The sequence below is a fragment of the Rutidosis leptorrhynchoides genome, chromosome 4, assembly GCF_046630445.1.
Source record: "Rutidosis leptorrhynchoides isolate AG116_Rl617_1_P2 chromosome 4, CSIRO_AGI_Rlap_v1, whole genome shotgun sequence".
NCBI lineage: Eukaryota > Viridiplantae > Streptophyta > Magnoliopsida > Asterales > Asteraceae > Rutidosis > Rutidosis leptorrhynchoides.
The window spans coordinates 491441010-491459175 of record NC_092336.1 but is presented as its reverse complement, the minus strand read 5'-3'; the positions used below and the strand labels follow the sequence as shown (position 1 = coordinate 491459175).

Below are 18166 nucleotides of genomic sequence, written 5' to 3'. Positions count from 1 at the left end.
TGAACCATGTCATCCAAACACTTTTGAACTAGGTTATGAACCAATCGAAGCTACGGATTTATAAATATATAAATATATACGGAGTATAATATAATAGAGTCTGAAACTATATCTGGTAACCATATTTGCAATCTAACCAACACTATATCTGGTAACCATATGTGCAAGGTAACCAACTGTACCTTCAGTTACTCTACATTCAATGTATTATTCCAGGCTGGTAGGCATCTGAACTTTCTAGCATATTCAATCGTAATTCTACATGCTCAAAACCCAAAACGCCAATAAGCCCGCAGCAACGTGCGACTGCCTTAACTCTCGTTATACTTAAATGGTTAACACTCTCATCATGCCACTGTTATAAGACATAAAGGCTTACCACTATTATTTATATGTAAGTGTGCTTTTTTACAGTTTATTTTTCATAATGTTTTTGTTTCAATATACTTATTATATGCAGTTGTCTACACAGTCAAGTTTCAAAAAAGGGGCTTTTTTGATCAATGTCATACACTTTTATGGATACATTTAGCATCCACAAGTATTACTCAAGTGCTGTTGACAGTTATGTATCTGCGGAATTGCCCGATCCACGTATCGATCCATGGGGTTATAAGGGTGTATCGGATTTGATGATGCATGAACCATGTGGGTTAGCTAAGCCGGAAGCACCGTGTATGACAGAATTCATTCATTATATTAGGTGTTGCTTTAAATAATTTATATTTATATCTATATCTATATTTCAACTTTGTCTATACTTATATGTATTTGTTTATAAAATATATTCATGTTGAAGTCTCGCAAAATCGCTGGTTACAAACTAGTATGTAATCAAATGAAAACTTATTGTAATTAAGCGCTCTCTGATGTTGTTACTCGCGTAACAGGTCGATTAGTTGCGTGTAAGTACTAGAGAAGATGGTAATACTCACTAATAACCATTGGGCAAACACGTTATTAGTCATACATGATTTACGTTGGGGCAATTGACTCATGAAGTTCGTTTAATCTTGTTTTTATTCCTTTCTTAGCTACTCGCTAGGGAGACATCTTCTATTAATGAAAATTCATGATGCTAAAAAAAAATCACATTCTTTTTGAGGAAAAACGAAATACTTCATAGATTTAGAATTTCATTAAAAGAGTAAAACCCCAATAAACGTACAATCAAAAGAGTTATCAAGCTCCATGAAACAAGAACTAAAGTAGAGCTACCAACACACTATTAAACCATATGGACAACTAGACCAAAGCCTTCATAACTTTATTTTTATACGATATATTACTTTACTCTGTAACACTTTACATTGTATTATACTTTTTCGATTAAAATTACATTATTACCTGTTTACTACATATGCATATAATTTTCGATCAAACAATATATCTTTCAATGTGAAGTGCAATTACATTCGTATTTCCTAACTAAATGTTACATAAACATTGTAGTTGTGTTTTTTTTACATTATTTTGTGAAATAAAAACAATTCATTGTTTGAGCCCACAAAAATGCGGGTATTAAACTAGTATATATATTAATGAACATGTTAATCGTATAACAATCAATTTTGCTTTTTACATATCTACGTCAAACTTGAATATTTTTGAAGAAAACTTACCCATTCTTCAATTCACTGATTCGTTCTTACATGTACCTCTCCATCAAAAATAAATAGAGCACTGATTCGTTCCTACATGTACCTCTCCATCAAAAATAAATAGAGACAAATGGAAAGAGATGTGTTTATTACTTTTAGAAATTCTTCTAGATGCAGAATCAATAACATAAAAGTAAAAGTAAGCATTTACAATTATACAATTATTATTACAAGCTTAAACATCTTCTAGAAAGGTGATCCAACTATTATAAAGTATTTGAAATTACACTATTATTATTCTAGTCATTAAAAAAAAAAAGAAAATACACACACTTAACATGGAATATATATATATATATATATATATATATATATATATATATATATATATATATATATATATATCATTACAATTGAACACACCTTTTAATTGAAACAGTTACCTCGATACCGTTAAACTAATGATTCATTAATATATTTACATAGTGTTACCGTTGTCATCAATGTATCAATATAATCAACGGTTAGAATTTAGAAAAAAACGAAAGGTATGAGAGAACTTATGTGGTGCAGATTGACTCAATCTGTGCGATGATTGAACTTAATCTGTGAGTTTTATGAATTCTCTCATACTATTAGTTCTCTCTGGATCCCTTCAGTATCAATATAACTATATTTATTAACTATTACGTATTAACTATTAACTATAATAATTCTAATAATAGTTAGTATTTTTTATCAGCAACTTTATAAATATAATAATAGTATTATTATTATCCTTTAATATTTTTTTTTCTTTCCCCGCCATTTACTCATATTATTATTATTATTATTATTATTATTATTATTATTATTATTATTATTATTATTATTATTATTATTATTATTATCACTAGCTTAATGCCCGCGAATTCGCGGGATTTATTTATGAGACTAATCTAGAATTAATTTAAAACTCCATAAACTAATATGATAGTATTTGTTTGGTTGCGAGTTAACGGACGAAATCATATAATGAGGCTGTATAGTTGTTGACAAACTCAAAACAAATATTAGAATTACTGGTGTATTAATGTATGATTCAATATTAGTAAACGAAAGGTGCGATCCAAATTTCAAAATCAAAGAACTTGATCATCAATGTACATGTTCGTTAAGGTAAAAGACTGCATCCAAAAACTGGTTGCTCGCTTGGGGTTCACCTAAAAAATAACAATATGCATCGAAAGTGAGTCTATCCAACCCTTACCACAAAATGTAAGTTGGCAAACCCCTTAAACAACCAACATATTTTTAAATATTACTCCGTATCAGAGTGACATACCTATGAGACAAGTATATATAAAATTACCTGATTCAGTGGGTATTAGACTATTAGTACAGAAAATGATATGTATCAAGTTTGATTCAACGGTTGAAAAATACTCTTCCAGATTCAAGTGATACAATCCTATTTGTTTCAGCCTGTATCACAAATCACCTATTAGTAGACCCACCCATTGTACACCTAAACAACTTGCACCCATAAAAATAGTATCAAATTGACTAAAGTCTAATGTAAGTATAATTAAAATCACATTTTTGATATGTACCCTAATAAAAGTTAAAATGCATACACTTAAAATCCAATTGGATTGCCTCAACATATCTGAAGAAGGAAGCTCCAATCGTAGACCACAATACTCAATGTTGAACTAAAAATGTAGTATCCGTATGCGTTAATATTGGTACCTATTACTTGTATTATACACTTACAATGATGAAACATATATAAGCATTTTTTTCCTGTTCATGTTCTTACAACTTCTAAACAGAAGCTTCTATAACCACCTTGTACCTTTTACTACAATAGGCAGAGACTGATGTAAAAGACTTTTTACCTTGTATGAGATGTTGCATGTGTTGTAAGATGCTCTAGATAGTTCTTTAATATCTTCAATATTTATGATTTCTTTTATTGTGGGAAAATTTTTAAGGATTCTTATGTCTACGGCATCTTCGGAAGTTAACCGAAACTCTAAACCCTAAAGCTAAACCTAAACCCTAAACTCTAACCCTAAAGCTAAAGCTAAACCCTAAAGCTAAATCTAAACCCTAAAGTTAAACCTAAACCCGAATGCTAACCTTAAAGCTAAACCTAAACCCTAATGCTAACCCTAACTCTAAACACTAAATTAAAACCTAAACCTAAATCCAAAACTCCAAAGCTAAAACTAAACCTAAACCCTGAACTCTAAACCCCAAAGCTAAACCTAAACTCTTAACCCTAAACTCTAATCCCTGAAATCTAAACTCTAGAATCTAAACCCTAAACCCTAAACCTAAACCCAAACCCTGAAATCTAAACTCTAAACCCTTACCTAAACCATAACCCTAAGCCCTACAATCTAAACCCTAAACCTAAACTCTAAACCCTACACCCTAAATCTAAACCTTAAACCCTAACCTAACCCCTAAAAACTCTAAACCCTAACCCAACCCTAAACCCTAAGCCCTAAAATATAAACCCTAAACCTAAACCCTAAACCCTACACCCTAGAATCTAAAAAAGGGTTTAGATTATCCCGTGTTTTTTTTAATTATTAGAAAAGGGTATTTTAGGGATAAGTGTTTTAACAATTGATTAATACAAGTGTTTGGTTAGCCGCGCGTTGCCGCGGCAGACTACGTTTCCATTTATCGTTTACGAAGGTATTGGCAGAGCTATTACATTTCGAATGTGAGAATGGTCATGCATACTAATGGTCATGTAACTGGCTATGAGATAAGTATCGTTCGTTTAGAGGAAATTCGCCTACTTGCAACTTGTGGATGAACAGCATCATGTAACACGTTGAAGTTATGCATATACAAATTATATTCTGTATAAGCAAACATAATTGTAATATAGTTCCTACTCACTATCACATAATCACTTTACAATTTACATTAAATCAGCCCCATGAATTAACCTATTTATCAACATAAAAGAATATGTAATCTTTGTCTATACTAAATATTTCAGACAAAACATCTTGCAAGAAAATAATTGCTATGGAATCATGACACAGATACAATACGTACTCGTTTGGCCTGATCAAAGAGTCGGATGTTCCGGTGGGGTTAAAACGATGGAATACGGTAAAACCAATTGTAGCATCAGAAACTCAGAATCCTATTCTATAACCCATTAATAAAATTTAAAAAATGGGTATTTATTTATTGAAGAATTATAACGATTGAAAAGTTACAAAAATTCAATATTGCATACTTACATCATGAATCAATAAGTGAATGAATGTTGAATTCATTGCGGAACTTGGATCGATTGTTGAGTAGTCGTTGCCTTAAAGGTTTGTAAAAATTACTTGTTACGATTTAATATTTGAAAGCTAAATGTAATACTATTACAATTACATATATATTAATTTTTAAAAAAATAAAGAACTTTGCTTTTTGATGCAATATGTTGAGTTCATCATGTCTTGTCTTACAAGAGTACTATAAACATTAATCTTGTCTGAGAGAATTAATCCATTTGGTTAGTTAAGTTATTTGTTTCAATTCGTTAAAACAGCGAGCCAAGTGGTTTGCTGGTGCATTTAGCGTTGCAGTCCACCTACATCTTTTAGCAGCGTAAAAACACAATAAATTCATAGAAATGAAGACTAATGTATAAACCCCTAAACAATATATTCAATAGATAAAAATGACATACGCAGTAATAAATTGTCTAATAGTTCGATATAATTCGTGCCTAAGATGTATATTCACCCAATACCAACAGCTTATCTGGTTCTTCAAAGACAGCTCACTTGCTTCTTCACAAACGATGGTAAGAAAAATGCAGCTTTATGTACCTGTTAAAAATGGATAACAATGTAAAAATAAACACGTATAACAAATTTGATAAATATCTGTTGCAAGTATTTTGTGACATATATACCTCAAAGTTGTAGAAACTTGGTTCGCTCTGATTCTCAAAGTGCTCCCTCAATTTTTTCAATAGGATTTACAGGATTTCTAAAATCTACGGGTGGGCCTTCGGTTGAGCACAAAATAAATCCAATTACTCCACTGCAGAACGATTGTAACAATGTGTAATTTTAGTGGATTTAACATGTTATTTGTCTATTTGACAGTTGCAGATGCTTGTAAATTTGTAATCGTACCTAGGATACGTGGGGACAATAGCCCAAGCGTAGTGAACGGAACCCTTAAATACATGACGACAGGCAGAAAGCATATCGTTAATTAGATGAGTGTGCAGCCACATACTTTCTGCCATGTTACAAAGAACACCATCGGGTCGTAATGCATTTGCAATCATCTCAAAGAATGGTCTTTCAACAAGCTCTTGAGCAGGACTAAAACAATCAAAAACAAGACATAAATTATGTAGAAAAACGATACATTTCAAGAAAACAAACGGAGATATTTTGAGCTTCTGAAATTACCTACAGGATCCGACGAATCAACAATAACAACATCATACTTTCCTTTTGGGACACACGGCGTATGAACTCAAGAGCTGTAAAAAAAAAAGGTTTAGCATGATTTGTGCTTAATAAAAGCGACTAATAATCATTTTAATAAAAGATTTACCATCTTCAACATGGAGATGAACACGAGGATCTTCGAAGCCAACAGCTAAATCAGGAAAAAACTTTTTAGCAACTGTGATGACCCGGAAATTTCTGACGAAATTTAAACTTAATCTTTGTATGATTAACATTTCCGACACGATAAACAAAGTCTGTAAAACTGAATCTCAAAATTTTTGAACTATTCAAATACCTTTCGGTTGTTCTCGACGATTCGCGAACAATTATATGTATATAGATACATATATATATATACTATAACTTGAAAACGTAATAATGTATTAATTGTTTAATACCGTACATTAAACTTATTGGTTTAAATATTTATTTGAATATATATGATAAGTTGGAATATTAATTGTATGAATAACTTGCGACGTATATTTAAAACGTGTTTATGAATGTTGAAAATATATATTAACTTGGTCATAAAACGATTTGTTATTATATATATATCAACAAATAGCGAGACAATGATTTATAAAAGTAAATGACCAAAACACTCGAAAGTTTAAGATACACTTAGAATGATATAGTTTATTGATAATTTAGGACTATATTTTGACAAAGGTACGAGTCACAAAACGTAAATTGCGAGTTTTCTAAGCGTACGAAAATGCGTTCGAGAAACCGGAACCGGGACATAAGTCGAGTGACAACGTACGAGTCATCGGAACGAAAATTACAAGTCAACTATGCACATGAATTTAATATAATATATAATTAATTATTTAAATTATATATATTATATATATTATATTTAATTATGTCGACAAACAAGAAAACAAAAAATATGTGAGCTGGATCTAACGGCCATGCGATCGCATGAGAAATAGGCATAAAACCCATGCGAGTGCATGAGCTCATGCAAGTGCATGAGATTTGCACTAAAATCCCATGCACTCGCATGGGCATCAGTGTAACATTCCAACCCGTTAACCAACCAAAAACGCGGAATAAAAAAATTTTAAACTGGACAGGAGGGTGCGCGGCGCGCACCACTGCCTGTGCGCGGCGCGCACAAGGCCTGAGACAGTTCTGATCAAAATGTCCATTTTTCGCGAAAAGATCTTCGACTTCCCGACACTTTTAGACCAAACGCTTTTCACAACAATTTATATTAGTTAAAACTAACACGTTCCAATAATAAAATGATTTTTACGAGACCGGGCCCACATCGGCCGTTTTACGACTTTCGTACAAAATACAAGTTTCGACCACATGATTTTTAACACAAAATAAAGACCGAGCATGGCGATTGGGGATACGCTACCCAATCCTAATCAATCCAAAAGCAAGATCTTCTAAAGCAACTACGCGAGTCCACTAGTCCCACGCTTACCCGAGCAACCGCATCCATGCAAATCTATAAAAATGTAAACAACGAGAGGGTAAGCTAACGCTTAGTGAGTGAAAATATACTACATACATATATATGCATAAAATGGGCACGCCACGAAATAACAAATACCGCATACCGAAGCATCCATATATAAGGCACTACATTAAGCATACCGTACGATCTCTAAGCAACGAGCTAAAGATACAACAACAATTATAAGTTCACCAACGACGATGTGAACAAAGCCAAGAAGCTACACCCGGAGGGTTAGCTACACCACAACAATACATTAATATATAACAATATATATATAACGCACAAGGTTAACCCCTTAACCCAATACTGAGAACCAAGTACCACAATGAAGATTGGCCGAACTACACGAGCCTTAGTAATCCGAAACCACACGAGATTACTATCTTCACAACATCGAGGTTGGCCGAACTACACGAGCCTTAGTAATCCGAAACCACACGAGATTACTACCTCAATAAGATGATCGAACTACACGAGTCACCATGAATCCAAACTACACGAGATTCATTTTGATAAGATGACCGAACTACACGCGTCATCGTGAATCCGAACTACACGCGATTCACTTCTCCAACTCAAAACCCTTCGCCATTGGGGTTATATCATCCACATCACAACCACGTGTGATAGTGTACACGCGAACGCGTACTTCGCCAAAGATGGTCAACCAAAACGCACAACCGTGCCAATTGGACTCATACAAAAGCCCATCAAATCCATCTATATGTGAAGTGAGCTCTATAGCCGAGAATCACTTCACCCGACCCGCACCCATCCTACACATACATATGCACATAGGATATTAACACTCACCTTGTCGCCTTGATGAATGCTTCCAAGTAAACCGCAACTCGCCAATGGAAAGTACCTATTCCATTATCACAAATTCAACAACACACTTAGATTGGATTTACAAACCAACCCAATTTGACACTTAGTGCAAATTCGACCCAAATGCACTTCCAAGTACAAACCGCGCCCAAAATTAACCAATAATCACTAACACAAGTGAGAATGGTCCTAACACGCCAATTAAACCCGAACACAAGTGTTAAACACTTACAAATCTCCAAATTGCCCATAAACCCTAATTTTGACCCATAAGGTCAAAATCTCACCATTTACAAGTTTTGACACCAAAACACCTTTAACTCGGTTTATACTTCAACTTAATCCATTTTAAGTTTATAAACCTCATTAAATCGCCAATTGGGTCATAATCATCACTAAACCCTAATTTTGACCCAAAGTCAAAACTAGTAAACCAAATAACCCTAAATGGGTTTCAATACTTCCATAATCACTAACTTAAGTGATTAAACCCAATTTCAAGTCCTAATCATGGCCAATTAGTTCACCAACCCAAAATCCACCAACAATAACAACAAACCCGATTACTAGCATCACTAAACTCACTCCAAGAGTTTAAATGGGTTTCTCATCAATTTAAGTTCAAACCCTAACTTGATTATCAAAATCAAACAATAAAATTCGGAGTTAGAACTTACCACAACCACCAAAACGTAGCTAGGAACGAGGTGAACAACTTTAAAACCCGAGACTTTGATCAATTCAAGCTCCTTCTTCTCCAAAACCCCAAATCTCTCTCTAGAAATCTCCCTCTCTCTCTAGAATGATTTGAGAGTGTTAATGGATGTGAAATGTGATCCAAAATTGAATCTAACCAGCTGATATGGCTTCACATCCGGCCTCAAGTGAAAAGACCAAAAAGCCCCTCATTAAACCCAAAATATAAAAAACAGAATTCTGTCGCTGGGCTCGTGCGCGGCGCGCACCCATGTCTGGGCAGAATCTGAGCTTTGTTTAATTACACAATGCTTCCTGCACTTTATGTAGCATAATTACACTTTCGTATAATAAATATTAGGGTCTTACAACTCTCCCCCACTTAGAATCGATCACGTCCTCGTGATCCTCGTCACTTAACCAAACGGACCACACTCCACGGTCCTCAAACATAAGTCCCAACCGACCTTCCTAGGCAATTCTTCCCAATGAATCGCCTTTAAAAACTAAATCGTCACCCACGATTTATCAAATCCACCAATCCGAGCACTAAAACCATGCTCATTCCCTAACATCGGAAAAAATCAACCAATCTCGTACCGAGATATCAATCCCTTAGCGTACCCTTACCGAGTACAACACTAAAAGCAACCAAGTATCAACCTAAGGTCAACAACCCGAACGATCAAGACCGAACCAAACGAACCCTTACGGATTACACCAATCACTAAACATCCCTTGTAGTGCGCCATACGACCAATACGCAACTACCGTAACATCATAATCCAACGGCTAGAACCGATAGCGCCCAAAACGACTATGGAAATGCAAAACCCAAGGTGTACGAAATCAACCATCGTCACACCCGTAACAAACATGTGAGCGAAACACGGCTAACGCATCACTAAACATACAACATGGTCCTCACGACCCCACCATCAGTGTATCAAACAACCGATAGATCAAACAACACGGTCCTTACGACCCCACCATTGGTGTATAAAACAACCAATAGATCAAACATCCCGGTCCTTACGACCCCACCATCGGTGTATAAAACAACCGACGGATCACGCAACACACGAAGGCTGGCCGAAAACACACGCGCCTTAGTGAATCCGAACTACACGCGACTCACTACCTTCACAACAACAACAAACGGGAATGGCCGAACTACACGCGCCATAGTGAATCCGAACTACACGAGAGTCACTATCCCAGAGGAATGACCGAACTACACGAGTCATATGTGAATCCGAACTACACGAGACTCACTCCTCCACACAATGACCGAAACCACACGAGTCATTTGTGAATCCGAACTACACGAGATTCACTTCCACAACATCGAGGTTGGCCGAACTACACGAGCCTTAGTAATCCGAAACCACACGAGATTACTACCTCAATAAGATGACCGAACTACACGAGTCACCATGAATCCGAACTACACAAGATTCATTCCGATAAGATGACCGAACTACACGCGTCATCGTGAATCCGAAAACACACGCGATCCACAACCATGATGAAGTCAGCGGACCCGAAGATCATGCTTCACCAATCTCAACACCGGATGAAGTCAGCGGACCCGAAGATCATGCTTCACCGATATAACACCACGCTCATGATGAAGTCAGCGGACCCCGAAAGTCATGCTCCACCAATCACGTACTCCCATGATGAAGTCAGCGGACCCTAAAAATCATGCTTCATCAATCAACCATACCATAATGAAGTCAGCGGACCCCGAAAGTCATGCTTCATTAATCACAATCCCATGATGAAGTCAGCGGACTCCGAAAGTCATGCTTCATCAATCAACAATCCCACGATGAAGTCAGCGGACCCCGAAGGTCATGCTTCATCTATCACATACGCACTTTCGGCCTCAATCACCGATTCGTACAACATCGCGCTCTGCTACACTACAGTGAACCCTAGCGGACCACTAACCATCCATAATCGAGCAAGAACCACCTATATCAAACATAGGTACCGAATAATAATTCTCCAAAAGAGAACCCGACACACACCTCCCTTAACCGAAGGATTTCACCTTGCTCGCCAAACACGTCCATTATCTCCCAACGAGATTCACCAACTTACCACCTCGGTGATAATTTAAAAATCCAATATCATAAGTACAAGTTAACCGAAATTGCACTCTACTACAAATCGATCCAAACTAGGTCTCGACCAAATTTCCGGATCTACCAAAAACATCATCCGAAATATCACACTAAATCTTCCTCGTGCGGGAGTGTAACTCCCCCACTTGGAACCACGTCCCAATATCACAACTCTTACAACCGCACAATGCTACCACAGGTAGACTTTACCAACAATTTAGGCTCACACGACCCATCACTACATCTTGCTCCAACCTTGAGCACACGAAGGATTTTAACCAATCCTTAAACACTTTGAACGAAAAGTGTACCGCAACACAATCAGAGTCGAACACCACGCTAGTAGGTATAAAAGAGGCACCTAATGTCGCGTCACGTAGACTCCTTTACCAACATACATCGAGATCAAACACTCGATCTCTTTCGGGTTCCAATCCACCCAACGAACCTCATGGTTCATCAACTTCAACACGAAAGCGAACACGCGCTTAACAATCGAACACCAAAACCCACTTCCATGGTTTGGTAGAAACATTTCCCAAATACTAAGGAATGCTTGGTTTCACCAAGTCTTACGCCCTTTGCCCGTCAATCAAACATCAACATATGGTACTTCATTTAGGAACGTCACCCACAACAATAACATGCACAACAAAAGGCATACTACCCAAACTCAAACGGCACTTAATAAATAATCAAAAGACATATTTATTAAATTGAAACGTACCTTAACGTCTCCTTGCCGCACCCGTCCCCGCTAACTTGGGACATTCCGACTTACGATGTCCTTCTTTTTGGCAATTGAAGCACACCATACCATCACCCTTTGGTACCGAACATTCCCAAGACTTGTGACCCCTCACGCCACAATTGTAACATCTAGCCGCACTAGAATCCGACATACCCGTTCGCGTACCACCCGTGCTCACATCGGACCCTTAGCCCTCTTTCTCGGAGCACCATAAGAAACGACCCTTCGCTCACTTGAAGGTTCACCCTTTTTCGATCGTGAATACGACTCGAAACCTCTAGCCAAGTCGAATAATTCCGAAAACGATTTCGCTTGACCCCGACTAATTTTACTTTTCAAGTCATCATTCAAGGTCCGATAGAAATCCCCCATCAACAAACGATCATTCCCCAAATACTCCGGACAAAAACGAGCCTTCGCCATAAAGGTCGTCTTGAGAGTACTTAAATCCATAGATCCTTGTTGCAAATTTCGCAACTCATTACGCAATTCCCACAAATCGGCCGAAGTCCGGAACTCCTCGAAGAATTCCTCCTTAAAGTCGTCCCACGATAAAGCCATAAACGTCGCGCCACCGACAAGATCAATCTTACCATCCAACCAATCCCTTGCCCTACCCCGCAACAAACTCGTAGCGAGTCTCGTCTTTCTCTCAGGAGGGCAATCAATAGTACGGAAACACCCTTCGACGTCCGAAATCCAAGTTGTGCTTATCAAAGGATCTGGCTTTCCGTCGTACATCGGGGTTTTAGTCCTCATGAAGCTCTTAAGACAACGCTCCATTTCGCTACTACTTTGAAGTTCGGAATACTTCCTATCCATTTCTTCTCGAAACGCACTCATTTGCTCATCAACGGCGGCCACAACTCTAGCGTTAAACTCCAAATCGTTCGTCTCGATCCCACTTTGTAGCGACCCCGACAAATTGTCAAGTGACGGAGTCGGCTACGTGGGTCCCATTACCTGATTATAAGTCTTTAAGATAACGTTTGACCAAAATATGTCGCCTTCATTTCAAAATACAGATTGTTTCAAAGTTTACAAGAATTGTTCAACCAAAAGTTAAGTTACAACGTTATAAGTACGCTTGAAATCTAGGCGACACGGTTTAAAGTAAAGAAAAAGGACGCTCCATGAAATGCATGTATACTCGACATCGGATGCAAGTATCAAATAGTAAGCGGAAGCATGTTTCACATATCGCGCAAGACCTGAGAAAACATAGAAATCTGTCAACGAAAACGTTGGTGAAATCATAGGTTTAAGTAAGTGAGTACAAGTGAACCACAAGATTTGCATCAATGAAATAATAGTAATACATTCCAAAAGTTTGTTTCACGAGCACCCAATTATCAAAGCTTAACATTCCATCCATTGTATACCCCATCCATAGTGCTAGAACAAACACTAATTCTCGAAAATATATTTCATCCGTAGACGGTAGCGAACCGTCAAAGATGAGGGTTGTCAACCCATATGGCCATATAACATAAGTTCTCGCTTACACCCGGCAAGTGTAACTAATGATAATCGAATTGAGGATTTTTGTTCTAAACTCGTATGTAGAATGTTTGTTTTCCCGTTCTTGTGTTCACTTAGTTCAAAAGAATCGTTTATGTTTTCTCATCCCAAATATAAGTTCAAAAAGAGTAAAAGTGGGACTATGATCTCACCTTTGATTGCAAGAGTGAAATAGTACTTCAACAAGTAAACGTGCAAGGAACAATGCTAGTCTCGACCTAAACAATTAGGTTGTATCAATAACGGTAAACACAAACGGTCAAAGATGTTCAATTAGTCCTATGGCTCGTTACGACTCGATTATGAAGCATGTGAGTCAAATTGTCAAGTTTCATGCAAGATACAAGTATAGAATCATGTTAGAAAGATTGCATAATTAATTGGTTAAGTTTGACAAAAAGTCAAACTTGGTCAAAGTCAACGAAAAAGTCAACATGTTCGGGTCGGGTCCCGGACTATTTTTCTATGCTAAATATTCATATACAAGTATATTAAAACAAGTTTCATGTGAACCGGAGGTCGATAGCTAGTCAAACATTTTACGTGAAAAGGGACAAAGTGGGCAGAATCTGGCCAGGCCAGATTGCGCGCCGCGTGGGGAAGGGGCGCGCCGCGCCACCCTCTGTGCAGGCATTTTCTGTTTTTCAAAAGTGTACACGAGCCAAAACCTATTCTAACACAACACTTGACCCGCAAACGCTTATAACGCCTATCATACATCGTTGGAAAGGTATTTTGACGAGGAATGCAACTAAACACATATCATCAATCAAACTTTCACTTTAAACAACCAAAAACCGCATTAAACGTTCATAATCAAAGTTTCAAGTTCTAAAAACGCATTTCATGATTCGGGCAACCAATTTACATGTATGATATGCCGTTTCGAAGGTAATCAAACACACATTGAAACTAAACACTTATCAACAACAATTCATAGCATTTGATGCACCAAAAGTTCATATAAAGCTTATCAAACCCTAATCCAAAATCACCAAAATCACTAATCAAGTTTATGAAGTTTTACAAATCAACCTACACATCAAAACGAAGCTAGTGATACTAGTAACACAATTAAAACATGAACTTTAACAATCAAACAACATTTAATCTTCCAAAATGCAAGATTAAGCAAACCCATTTCGAATGTTCAAACTAGTTACTCAAAACAACAAATCGAGCAAGTAATTCATATATTCATGCTAGACACGAGCCATAGACACTAACTAACACAATTTCAAGTATATAAAATGAATTTAGAGAAATTTAGTGTTTTTAGAAAGTTACCCAAACTCGGTGTAGTTAGTATCAAATCGTAGAGAATGATGAGAGGATCACGAATATGTAATTTGTTTTGAAGTTTGCTTCCCGATCCGAATTTAGATGATGAATGTTTGAATTGGGTGTTTGTGTGTGTGTTCTTGCTAGAGAGAAAGAGAGAGAGATGGAGGTGATTGAATGGTGGTGATTGGGGTAGACTAGGTGGCCTAGTCAACTAGTTTGCCCCGTGTCAATTTTAGTCCCTCGAGTTTGTAGTCGGGTGCGGAAAATAACCAAACGAATATTTTAAAACGCTCGAGTAAACGGGTGACGTTATAATTAAATAACGAGGATATTATGAACGTTAGTTAACGAAAGATACCAAATTAAATGACGAAAGATTTTATTTAAAAAAAAAGACGGTGTTAAAATAAATTAAATGGAAAAATGCGGGATGTTACATTATCCACACCTCAAAAGAAATTTCGTCCCGAAATTTAGTTGGAAGTAATAGTCGATGTCTCTTACTCGAGACCTAGTGTAGTAACTCTACGAATGATTGAAGGTACTTTCTTGGACATTCCACGAATCCGGATAGTCGGGGTGTTACGTTGTATTAGGGCTTGGTTTTACGATCCGCAAGTTCAGCCGGTTTTTCCTATGAGGAGGAGTTTGTCATCAATAGTTGGTGCATCTAGAAGGATTGCACGTTCCTGTTCCGCAGGACACGTTTCTAAGTTTGTTACATGAAATGTAGGGTAAACGGAAACTTAATTGAGTCGGAAGTTCTAAACGATAGGAAGCGGTTCCAATACGCCCAAGGTTTCAAAAGGTTCGATATTGCGGATATAGCCTTTCTCGATTTCCCAAAATGGATTACACCTTTCCAAGGTGCGGTTTCTCAATATTACGCGGTTACACACTGGGATTTGTGAGGTTTTCATCTAAGTTTGGTATGACTCTTTTGGGCGACTACGGGTCGTCTCGAGCCCTTCTCGGACTTGGACTATCTCAATTGTTGTTTCTTGGATGAGTTAAGATTCGGTGTTTTGTTTGCCACATGCTTTGGTCCAGCGAATAGGGGTATGACATTAGCGGTCATATAGGGTTTCGGAAAGTGCGTGTGAACACACGAGTGGTAACTACTGTTGTAAGAGGGATCTACTAAAAGCGACCATGCAAGTTTGAAACATGTCTTTCGAAGACGTAAATCGTTCGTTTGTTCGGTTCATCTGTTTATGGGTGGTACGCGGTACTCATGTCTAAGCGGGTCTCCAAGGTTTCTTGTAAAACTAGAAGTGAAACGAGTATTTCGATACGGAATAATTGACAAAGATACACCGTGTTGGAATAGAATCTCTTAAGATACGTTTGAACAAGTTAGTTAGGGTTCGAAAAATGTTCGTTAGGACTATTCACCCTCGTGGCGAATACTTATGTAATATGAGGAGTTTCTCTATCCATGGAGAAATGTTACAAGGAGTTTCTTTAAACGGAAATGCGAACGGTAAAGATAGTAGTGAAATGAGGACTTAGAATAGGATGAGTTTACATCTCGAGGTTGCCATAACGTGCCTCTAGTTGTCAAAAGTTGAAGTCTGAAAGAGAAACGAGGTAGTACACGTAGTTGTATAGTTCGGGGTTGAATAATAGTTGACCGATTATCAGAAACACAAGGGCGTTAAGTCAAAGAAGAGTGAAGTATCGTTGGATTGTGTGTTATCTTAAATCCCAGTAATATCAGACGGTGACGGTGAAATAACAGAGGTAGGTAGTGTGGTACGGGATGACGAGAAAATTGATCGGATCCACAATTTAGTATTCGAATTCTTCGTGCAAAATAACGAATTTCCGTTCCGTTGATTTCGAGTCGAGGGAGTATGCCTTTCGGCGTCCAACTAGAAATATTTCCATATTTGAGTCCCATCTGGTGTTGTACGAATTTAGCTAGAAATGTTGGTGTGAAGAATCACGCTCAAGGTTCGAACACGGAGAAGTTTAAAGTTTTCCCTTAGTGAGTTAACGAGTTTAAAAGTCGGGTAACACGAGAAAAGTCAGAAATGAATCTTTGGTAATAAGAGACGAGATCTAAGATTATTTTATTTTTTTTTTTTATTTTTTTTTTTTTACGAATACAAGTCCGAGTTGGTAGAGTTTCCTGATTACATGTGGCTTGATTTCGAGATTGATTGTAATGCCTTGACCATTAACATCATGGTCTAGAAAATTGGACTTCGTTCAACAGAAATTCTCACTCGGAGAATTTGGTATAGAGTTGCTCTTTTCTCAAAAGTTCGAGCGTAAGATGGTGATGTTGTTCGTTTTCCTTCTTTACTTAAATAAGTTAAGATGTCATCCATAAATACGATAACAGATTTGTCTAGATAAGTTGCATACGTGGTTTAGGAGGTTCATGAATACGGACGGAGTCATAAATAAATCAAACGGTACTAAGAGAGATTTACAACTAACGTTGCGAGTTCGGAAGATGGCTTAGGAGACATCGTCTCACTTAACCCCCAATTGATGATAACCGGAACGGAGGTCGATTTGGAACATACGAGATTCGTGCAAATAATCATGAGGTCATGGATGCGAGGGAGAGGGTATCGGTTTCCAACCGAAAATTTCTTAGTTCACAATAATCTATACATAAATGTAGGGCAACAATTTCTCCTTAATGAATAGGTTTTGAGTTCCTTAGTTCTATTGGTGTCGAGTTCAATTTCTTAACGTATATCCTCCGATAATATTTATAGGCATACAATATTTTTCCGTTGGTCGCTTAAATCGCCTAAATAGTATCTAATGAGAAAAAAATGGAAGGTAATGAGTACAAGTCAAAGTCTTGGTTGTAAAACGTCTAGCGGTAATCGAATCGAACAAGTATGAAATATACGGTTTGTTGTGAAGAAACGTACCCGTTACTAGTCCATCGTCGTTCCGGGCATCCTTGGTGTCGATGTCGAAGGTTCAACGGCGTGCGTTGGGGTTGATTTTCTTATTTGGGCACACATTCCTAAAATGACCCAGTTGGCCACATTCGAAGCAAGCACCCGTTCTGTGTGCGTTGGGCATCTTTCGAGCGACGGGTCCTTGGCGCCGGTGGCGAAACCTGCCACATCCTTCAAAGTGATGCTTGTGGCATTCGTTACAAAAAGGTAGTTTTCCGGTATAGCCTTTCTTGTCGTTGGAGGCGAAAGGCTTCTTGGAGAGGTTGTTGTGGTTGTGGTTGCTTGATTGAGAGGCTTCCCATGTTCTTTTATTGCCGCTAGATTGGTTCTCGACCATTGGTGCCGGCGTTTCCATTTCATTCGCCGTGTCTAAAGTATGGCGGGCCATTGTTAAAGCCTCTTGTAGGTTAGTGGGTTGGGATGCCATTACCCCGTGTTGAATGCTCTTAGGGAGGCTAT

General features: G+C 37.5%; 1 pseudogene; it reads right to left on the bottom strand.

Annotated features, from left to right (window-relative positions):
* Positions 1-5380: 5380 nt before the first annotated feature.
* Positions 5381-18166, bottom strand: part of LOC139842382 (spermine synthase-like) — a 42079-nt pseudogene continuing 29293 nt past the window's right edge.